The 10,126-nt window shown below is 35.2% G+C and overlaps 1 non-coding gene across 1 annotated transcript; it reads right to left on the reverse strand.

The window, feature by feature from the left end:
- Positions 1-6,112: 6,112 nt before the first annotated feature.
- Positions 6,113-6,219, reverse strand: LOC131642565 (small nucleolar RNA R71). The gene has a single exon (XR_009295938.1). It is a non-coding gene; the product is annotated as a small nucleolar RNA R71 (small nucleolar RNA).
- Positions 6,220-10,126: the final 3,907 nt, after the last annotated feature.

Here is a 10,126-nt window from a genome sequence, read left to right on the forward strand (position 1 = left end):
AAATATATAACATTATAAGAGTTATTTTAAAAAACGTAATAAAGAAATCAATTATTTTTATTAAGTTATAACATATAATTAAATTAAAATAATATGTGGAAATTAATATCCTTTATTTTGAAGAATTAATTATTATTTTATTATTATAATTAAATTAGGATATTAGATTGGATAAATGTAATGATTTGGTGTGAAGAGAAAAAATGATAAAATTCAAAATTTTAATAGATTTTTAATATGATGCCAAATTTGATTGAAATTTCTAATATGGTGCCACATATGATTTAGGTTTAGGGTTGTGTCCAAGGTTGTCATCATGACAACCTTGGATTTATATTAAGTAGATTAATTGTATTTGTATTTTTGAATAGTTTTAATTTTTCACTATTTAATTATAATAATTTAATATATTTATATGTTATATAATTAAATTAAAATGATACGTGGAAATAATATATTTTGAATTTTAAAAATAAAAAAAATTAATCATAAAATATATAACATTATAAAAGTTATTTTAAAAAACGTAATAAACAAATCAATTCTTTTTATTAAGTTATAATATATAATTAAATTAAAATAATATGTGAAAATTAATATCCTTTATTTTGAAGAATTAATTATTATTTTATTATTATAATTAAATTAGGATATTAGATTGGATAAATGTAATGATTTGGTGTGAAGAGAAAAAATGATAAAAATTCAAAATTTTAATAGATTTTTAATATGATGCCACATTGGATTGAAATTTCTAATATGGTGCCACATATGATTTAGGTTTAGGGTTGTGTTCAAGGTTGTCATCATGACAACCTTGGATTTATATTAAGTAGATATATCCCTAGAATAGACTATTGCAAATCCAAAAAAAAAAAAAGACTCAATAAAAACAACAAAGAGCAAGCTTAATTCTACAAGGTCTGAATTTTCACACGAGCTAGAACTTCTTCTTAAATAGCAACAACATAAAAGCTCAACAGGTTTTGGCATGAAAACGGCTGGTTTCTAAAAAGTGTAAGATGAATCAATCTTCATAAAACCAATTCTGAATCTTGTGTAAATTAAATTTAATTAAATCTTAATTTGACATAAATAAGAATTCCAATATCTTCAACAAAGAATTTAGAATAAAATATTTTCCAAAAAGAAATATGTTTTAAATCAAATCCATGGTTGAAACAAAAAGGAACAAAATTATTGGAACAAAATGTAATCAACTAAAAAATGTACGCCAAGTAAACAACCTTCCGAACAAAATGAATCGCATAAAGTCAAAACATCTTGCTTAATATGTTTTATATATAAATTTGTCAATCAATTGTAATAATAGTCAATGTAAGCCATTTAAGGAGCAAAATTCAGAATCCCTCTTATTCCTTAGGTGTTGAACATTTTTGGATGTAAGGGAGACAAGAAGTTCTTGAAGACCTACATGTAAGTTGACCTCAACCACGACCAGTCTAAGTTGAAGATTTTCTTAACCTATCACTTATATATTCTTCATTCTAGAGACACCACCATAGAAGTTAAACTACATGTTTATTATGAAGTCTTACATGCAAAATAGGTTATTGGAATGTACATAATCATTTGAGAAAGTTTAGGTTGATTTAGAAATGTTTAAGATTGAGAAATCGATTTTCCAACCTCTAAAATATATTCATTAAGACAAATTAAATAAAACTAATTCAGCAAAACAGATTCAATGCTAGCAAAAGGATAATAAAGTCAAGGCGAGTAAAAAACCAATTTGAAGGCGAGTAAAAAAATCAATTTTTTGTTAGGGGTTCATTTTTTTTATTTGCCCTAAGCCTCTAAAAAGTCGGGACCGACCCTATTTATAAGGACCGACCCTAATCTTTAATTAATTATCACCTGAGCATTTTATCAAAAAGATTTCTTTAACCATGTCTTACATTTATGTAGGGAAATTGTTTTGATGATTAGTATGTCATATACATACTAGACCATACTAAGAAAATACTTGCACTAACTTCCTTTTGTATTTAAATTTTACATTAGACATTTGTCAATTCAAGTTTTCATAAAATTTTTGGTTAAATAAATTTTTGGTCCCTATAAATATTGCAGTTTCATTTTTAGTCCCTCTTGAATTTTGGCAACGGTTTTAGTTGGTTTTGGCAACGGTTTTTTGGTAAAAATCGTTGCCTAAAGGCAGAGAGGGACTAAAAATGAAAACTACAATATTTATAGGGATCAAAAACTTATTTAACCCTAACATTTTATAAGTAAAATTATTTAACTCTAAAAAACTTGTCTTAATCCATAAATTGATTTAGACAACTTATATTTGTGTGTGTGTGAATTGTGTACATGGACTTTTCTTGTTCTCCATTTTTTAGAACTTGGAGTCAAGGCATACGATAATGACAAGTGGAATTAACCAAACTTAAGAATTATGATCAAAGTAAAAGTTTCATCATAATTTACACAATCATTTTTTATGAAACCTTCTACAACCGATCATATCTTAAAGGTATTCAAAATATCATCAATGTCAATTTATATAAGAAGACATGGTTATGTCCACTAGGTATCACCCAATTTGATTATATAACCCAATTCTATATATGGTATGTGTATATGCGCTTTGTATAATATTTTGTAGCATTTATGATCTTCTAGTGAGATACAAGTTTATTTCCTTGAGCATCATATCACATTGTTGAGTAAGAATAAAATAATTTTTCTCAACCTTTTGATGTGACATGTATGACTTATCTAGACCTTATGTTACACGAACCACCTATCCAACAATAACTCTTCGTGGAATATTGGTTCACATTCCATTCTCATAAAGATGTGTATTTCTATTAGTTGAATTTCTTCAAGTTCTACTTCACTCTCACTGACTTCTTTAGAGATACATCCTTGTTAGAGGAATACTATTGTTCTAGCGACAAAATTAATTTTAACCTAGAAATTATTGACAATCAAGTGTGAGGAAGAAGTCTCACTCAAGTGTGAGTATATAAACAATGTGATGTGGGATATACAAGTTCTTCCCCGCACTTGATTACATAACCCACTCAAATTCTTGAAGTGGTATATCTCTAAACTAAGCGATGTAGGACTTCTAAGGACTTGTATCTTATATATAATCTTAGACTCCCTCTTCAACATGTATATTTTCAATAAACCCCAACAATCTCCATCTTGATTGAAAATAATATATAAATTTTCATTGTCTTCTTCGACAATCACACTCCACCATAAAAAGTATCAATATGTATGTTTTCAACCAAACTCAACAATCTCCGTCTTGATTGAAAATAATACATCAAATTTCATTGTCTTTACCGATAATCATACTCTACCATAAAGAGTATAGTCACTTGAAGCTAACCACTCCAAGAATTTTCACAATGTCTTCAGCGACAATCATAGTTTTAAAAACTATCATACTCTCTCGTGAATAATATATTTCACTTGAAGATAAACCACTTCAAGAATTTCACATTGTCATCACCGACATCATATATTTTAGCATGAAGAATAAATTTCACTTGAAGCTAAACCACTCCAAGAATTTCATATGTCAAAAACTAGGTTGAAAACTTATGGTGTAACTTCCTTGTTGATAAAAAAGCTCTTCAACCACCGACACAATCTTGCACCTTGTGTAATCTTGATTAAATCAACACATCTTTGATTTGAACTTTTGATAACACGATTTTAAATCGCATATTTAGCTTAAAATCCATAAGTATTATTAACAATTTCTTTGTTTTATATTGTTTTATTGTGATATTATGCGGGTATTTGCTATGTTCCAAGTTTTACGCTCATATTGAGACTATTTGTGAAAAGGAAAGAAATAGAGCTAAATTCACTGCTATTTATGCTTAAAAGATGAGAAAGAGGTGCTGAAGTAAAAAAGGGGTGCAAAGAGGACCCAAATATGCAAAGATACAAGCCCAGCCCACGAAGGAACTAGACTTGACCATTTGCGCGTGGCCCACATTTGAAGAACCCATCTCAGCACGTGGAGACGCCCGTCTCCAACGTCTCTCTGCCACGTCACCCAATGGAGACGCCCGTCTCCAACTGCTCCTAGATTCTCTCCACTTGAGACGCACATCTCAAGTCGTTCAGCCGGTCTTCCCCAAAAAGTGGAGACGCACGTCTCCCAAGTCCAAGTCAGAACTCCCTCTTTTCACGCATCGTAACTGCAGACCCTCAGCTATAAATAGAGACTGATACCTCAGTTCCAAGGGCCCGAATTTCTGCTAACGAAGTGCTGCCAAATTTACTCTTCAAGTATTCTTTATTTTTCTGCCTTTCATTTAATTGCTTTCATTTTCTCACAGCAATTTCTACACCGGAAATTGTTGTGAACCTTTTATAGATCTAGCCTTACGTTAGATTTATTTTTTACATTCCTTGCTTTTATATTTTACGCCAAATAATTTCCGAAGAACGATCCAGCCAACCTGTGGTCGAAATTCGAGTACTTCGAGATTCAATTCATTTCAGATTAATTTTATTTCAGGTTTATTATTTACCCGCCTTTATTTATATTATTATTGCATGATATATTGTACGCCATTTAACATGCCTTTTATTATGAATCAAATGAATTTATGCATGTTTAACCGTATTAATATGTCTGGCTAATTAATTAAGATATCGGTATGTAGAGTAAGTTAACCGTGGGATCCAAAATAAATTGGCTAAATTATGTTTTATTAAATATCACTTGTTTTTGGTTTTTATGTCTAATTTAATTAGTAAGTCTTAAAATCAATAGAGCGAAAGTTTGAGGTTTTAAAACGGTCAAAGGTTAAAATCAATAGAGCGAAAGTTTGAGGTTCTTAACTGGATAGTAGACAGGACATTAGTTTAAAGGATGGCGAAAGCGTATTAAAACTGATTAGAACTTATTTATTTTCAAAAAGTGTTTTTAAACCCGACACGGGATGGCGAAAGCGTACGTTAGGGAATACTAGCATGATCCGAGTCAACAGAGCGAGAGTTTGAGACTAGGGGATTTAAGTTGATAACGACTTCAATAAACGAGCATTTTATTAACTATATTATTTTCAAAGAGCTTTTCTAAATCTAATGGGATGGCGAGAGCGTACATTACGAGTTAGGATAAGTAGTCTAAATCAACAGAGCGAGAGTTTGAGAGGAGGACTTTTAATCAATAGAATTAATAAAGATCTTTAATTGAATTAACACCATAGCCAATGGACCTTCGGATCACCTAAGTTAAACGAAATACATACTGATATCCACCTATTATTATATTTCTTAGAATTCACAATCACATTCCTTTTAGAAACAATCAAAATATTAGTAGCCTTAGCTTTACATAGTAACCTTAGATAACGGTAGATCGATTCATAGTCCCTGTGGATTCGATATCTTTTAAAACTACACGACACGACTGTGCACTTGCAGTCATCAAATTTATAGACACGTAAAGTCGTGATCAAGTTTTTGGCGCCGTTGCCGGGGACTATTTAAGTCGATATCGTAACTCACTGTTACACCGTAGAGACTAGGGCAATTCTTTCCTTTCTTTTTGAACGATTGTATGCCAAATACTCGTTCACAAGGAGGAGATTTAATACAACGAATTGACGAGATCGAACGTTTCATTAACGTCAAACGTCGAGCTCGCAATCTTCCCGAAGTAGCACCAATTCCGATTAATCAGGAATTGATCTTTACTGATCAAAATAATCAAATTACCCCGAAGTTAGAGATGGTTGCTATTCGTCCTCTTAGAGACTATGCCGCTCCTTTGCGAGCTGAACCGCACTCAAGTATCACACCACCTGCGATTGAGGCAAACAATTTCGAACTGAAACCTTCGTTGGTTCAAGCTGTCCAACAGAACCAATTCTCTGGAAGCCCTACAGACGATCCTAATCTCCATTTATCCGTGTTCGTGCAATATGCCGACACTGTCAAAGCTAACAACGTTAGTTCCGAAGCTATTCGATTACGCCTCTTTCCTTTCTCCTTGAGAGATAGAGCTAGAGCGTGGCTTCAATCCCTGCCTTCTAATTCCATAACTACGTGGGACGAACTGAAGAGAGTATTCTTAGCTAGATATTTTCCGCCTAGCAAAACTGCTATGCTAAGAGGTCAAATCAACAGATTTACCCAAAAAGATAACGAATCACTCTTCGAAGCTTGGGAACGATACAAGGACATGCTTAGACTATGCCCTCATCATGGACTCGAACCATGGCTGATCATCCATACTTTCTATGGTGGTCTACTTTATAACACTAAAATGACTATAGATGCCGCTGCTGGCGGAGCTCTAATGGACATACCCCATGATGAAGCATACAACCTCATAGAAAACATGGCACAAAACCATTATCAATGGGGAGGAGAGCGAGCTGCTCTAGAGAAAACCCAAACCAAAGGAGGAATGTACGAAGTAAGTGGTATAGACCGCGTTAACGCTAAAGTAGACGCTTTAACTCAAAAGATCGAAAACTTAACCATCACTCCTTCAGCCACCGCGACTGCTGTAGCACCTAACTGCGAGATTTGTGGATTGACTGGACATGTTGTTGCCGAATGTCAACTCTTGACTGGTATCCCGTCTGATCAAGTAAACTACGTTCAAGGAAACCCTTATTCTAACACGTACAACCCTGGATGGAAGAACCACCCGAACTTTTCGTATAAGAACAACAATGCGTTGTACGCACCTGGACAAGCACCTGCTGTCCCACCTAGCTATCAAAAAGCGCCTATAGCTGCTCAAAACGCCCCTAGGAAGTCGAATCTAGAAATCATGATGGAAAACTTTATAGCTTCCCAACAACAAACCAACAAAGACTTCCGAAATCAAAACATCCATAATAGTGAGCAACTAAAACAATTATCAAACAAAGTAGATGCTTTAGCTACACATAACAAAATGTTAGAAACACAAATCTCACAAGTAGCTCAACAATAAGCACCTACTGCTGCCCCTGCTGGCACGTTTCCCGCTCAACCACAACCTAATCCTAAGGGACATGCGAACGCGATTACACTGCGAAGTGGAACGAACTACGATGGACCTATTGATCCTAGAACTCAAAACGCACCCATGTCGCAACAAGAGCCAAAGGAAACCAAAAAGACATCAACCGATGATCAAACTACTAAAACAAATGAAAACAACTCCAAAGTGGAACCTGAAAAAGAAAAACCTTACGTTCCACCACCACCTTATAAGCCACCAATTCCTTACCCTCAGAGATTAGCTAAATCTAAAACCGAAGCGCAATTTAAAAAGTTTGTAGAACTTCTAAAGCAATTAAACATAACCATACCCTTCACAAAAGCTATAACTCAGATGCCTTTGTACGCTAAATTCTTAAAAGAAATTCTATCAAACAAAAAGAAACTCGAGGATAACGAGACTGTAACGCTTACCGCTGAATGTAGTGCTATCATTCAAAACAACATGCCTCCCTAACTGAAAGATCCTGGAAGTTTTTCCATACCTTGTGTAATAGGAAAAACCATTATAGAGAAAGCCTTGTGCGACTTAGGAGCCAGTGTTAGTTTGATGCCTCTTTCAACCTATAAGAAACTAAATCTGGGTGAGCTTAAAACAACGAGAATGTCTCTTCAATTAGCTGACCGTTCAGTTAAATACCCTGTAGGAATGTTGGAAAATATCCTTGTGCGTGTAGGCCAATTCTACATCCCAACTGACTTCATCATAATGGATATCCAAGAAGATTCTAACATCCCAATCATATTAGGAAGACCATTCTTAGCGACTGCTGGTGCAATTATAGACGTTAAACGAGGAAAAATTACCTTCGAAGTCGGAGAAGAGAAGATTGAATTCATTCTTTCTCAATTCTTGAAAGCACCTTCTATAGTTGATACATGCTGCTCTGCTGACATCATCGATGAGTGTGTCGATGAAATAAAATCCGAACCACATAAGGAAACCGAGATCCTAAGAATTCCTATACCGCCTATTTTTGAAGACGACAACTGGCGTGGGGAATATCAAGATAACCACCTAAGTGAATGTCCAGCATTAACTCCTGATCCTATACCTGGACCTAAGAAACCTGCTATAGAACTTAAAACACTACCTACTGACCTAAGGTACGAACTCCTAGACGAAGAACTTAACCGACCTGTCATAGTTAATGCCGACTTAGGACAAACCGAAACCGAAAAACTACTCACTGTCCTAAGAAAATACCCAACCGCTCTAGGATATAACATATCAGATCTGAAAGGAATAAGTCCTTCCCTCTGTATGCATCACATTATGCTCGAAGAAGATTGCAAAACCTCTAGAGAGCATCAAAGACGAATCAATCCCATCATGAGCGATGTTGTCAAAAAGGAAATTCAAAAACTATTAGAAGCCGGAATCATATATCCAATATCTGATAGTAAATGGGTTAGTCCTGTTCATGTCGTACCTAAGAAAGGAGGAGTTACCGTAATCACTAACGCAAAAGGAGAATTTGTAGCACAACGTACCCAAACTGGATGGAGAATGTGCATTGACTATAGGAAGTTAAACAAAGCCACTCGCAAGGATCATTTCCCTTTACCATTCATAGATCAAATGCTCGAACGCTTAGCCAAACACTCACATTTCTGTTATCTAGATGGATACTCCGGATTTTTCCAAATCCCCATTCACCCCGACGACCAAGAAAAGACCATATCTACATGTCCTTATGGTACTTTCGCTTATAGACGAATGCCTTTCGGACTTTGCAATGCACCCGCCACCTTCTAGAGATGCATGATGGCAATATTTGCCGATTTCCTGGATGGGATCATGGAAGTCTTTATGGACGACTTCTCTGTTTGTGGAGGAAGTTTTGAAACATGCTTAGCAAACCTTGAATTAGTGCTCAAACGATGTGTAAGCGTTAACCTAGTACTCAATTGGGAAAAATGCCATTTCATGGTTCGACAAGGAATCGTACTTTGACATATCGTGTCCGATAGAGGAATCGAAGTGGATAAAGCGAAAATTGAAATCACTGAAAACCTTCAACCTCCCAAAACAGTTAGAGAAATAAGAAGCTTTCTAGGACACGCCGGTTTTTACCGACGTTTTATTAAAGATTTCTCTAAAATAACCAAGCCCTTAACTGAATTACTGATGAAAGATGCCGAATTCATCTTTGATGACAAATGCGCTGAAGCATTTCAAACACTTAAACAAGCATTAATCTCTGCGCCGATTATGCCACCTCCCGACTGGAGTGAACCTTTCGAAATAATGTACGACGCAAGCGATTATGCTATAGGAGCTGTTCTAGGCCAACGAAAAGATAAGAAACTCCATGTCATATACTATGCGAGTAGAACCCTAGACAAAGCTCAAATGAACTACGCCACGACAGAAAAGGAACTATTAGCTGTCGTATTCGCGTTAGATAAATTCCGTTCCTACCTGGTAGGAGCCAAAATCATCATATACACTTACCATGCTGCTATTAGGTACCTTCTAACTAAGAAAGACGCCAAGCCTAGATTGTTAAAATGGATCCTTTTATTACAAGAATTCGACTTAGAAATTAAAGATAAAAAGGGAACCGAAAATGTAGTAGCAGATCATCTCTCTCGACTCGAAAATCTGAAACCCGAACAAGTACCAATCGATGATGACTTCCCTTACGAAAGACTCATCGCTCAGTTGGAAGCTAATGAATTAGAACCATGCCATCCAACCATTGAATCCAACAACTTTGTAGAAGTAGCTTTAGCCCGCTCTCCCACACCTTGGTATGCGGATTTCGTAAATTACTTAGCCGCTGGTGTACTTCCCCCTGATCTAAACTACCAATAGAAGAAGAAATTCTTCCATGACCTCAAACATTACTATTGGGACGACCCCCTCCTTTTCAAAAGAGGCCCTGATGGAATTTTTAGACGTTGTGTACCTGAAGAAGAAATAGGAAGTATAATAACACATTGCCATTCAGCCCCTTATGGAGGACACCATAGCACATCTAAAACCTGCGCCAAAATCCTCCAATCTGGACTCTATTGGCCCAACCTATGGAAAGACGTTTACTATGCCGTTATAAAATGTGATAGATTCCAAAGAACTGGAAATATCTCGAGACGTGACGAAATGCCTCAAAAG

The sequence above is a fragment of the Vicia villosa genome, unplaced genomic scaffold (assembly GCF_029867415.1).
Source record: "Vicia villosa cultivar HV-30 ecotype Madison, WI unplaced genomic scaffold, Vvil1.0 ctg.005278F_1_1, whole genome shotgun sequence".
Classification (NCBI taxonomy): Eukaryota; Viridiplantae; Streptophyta; class Magnoliopsida; order Fabales; family Fabaceae; genus Vicia; species Vicia villosa.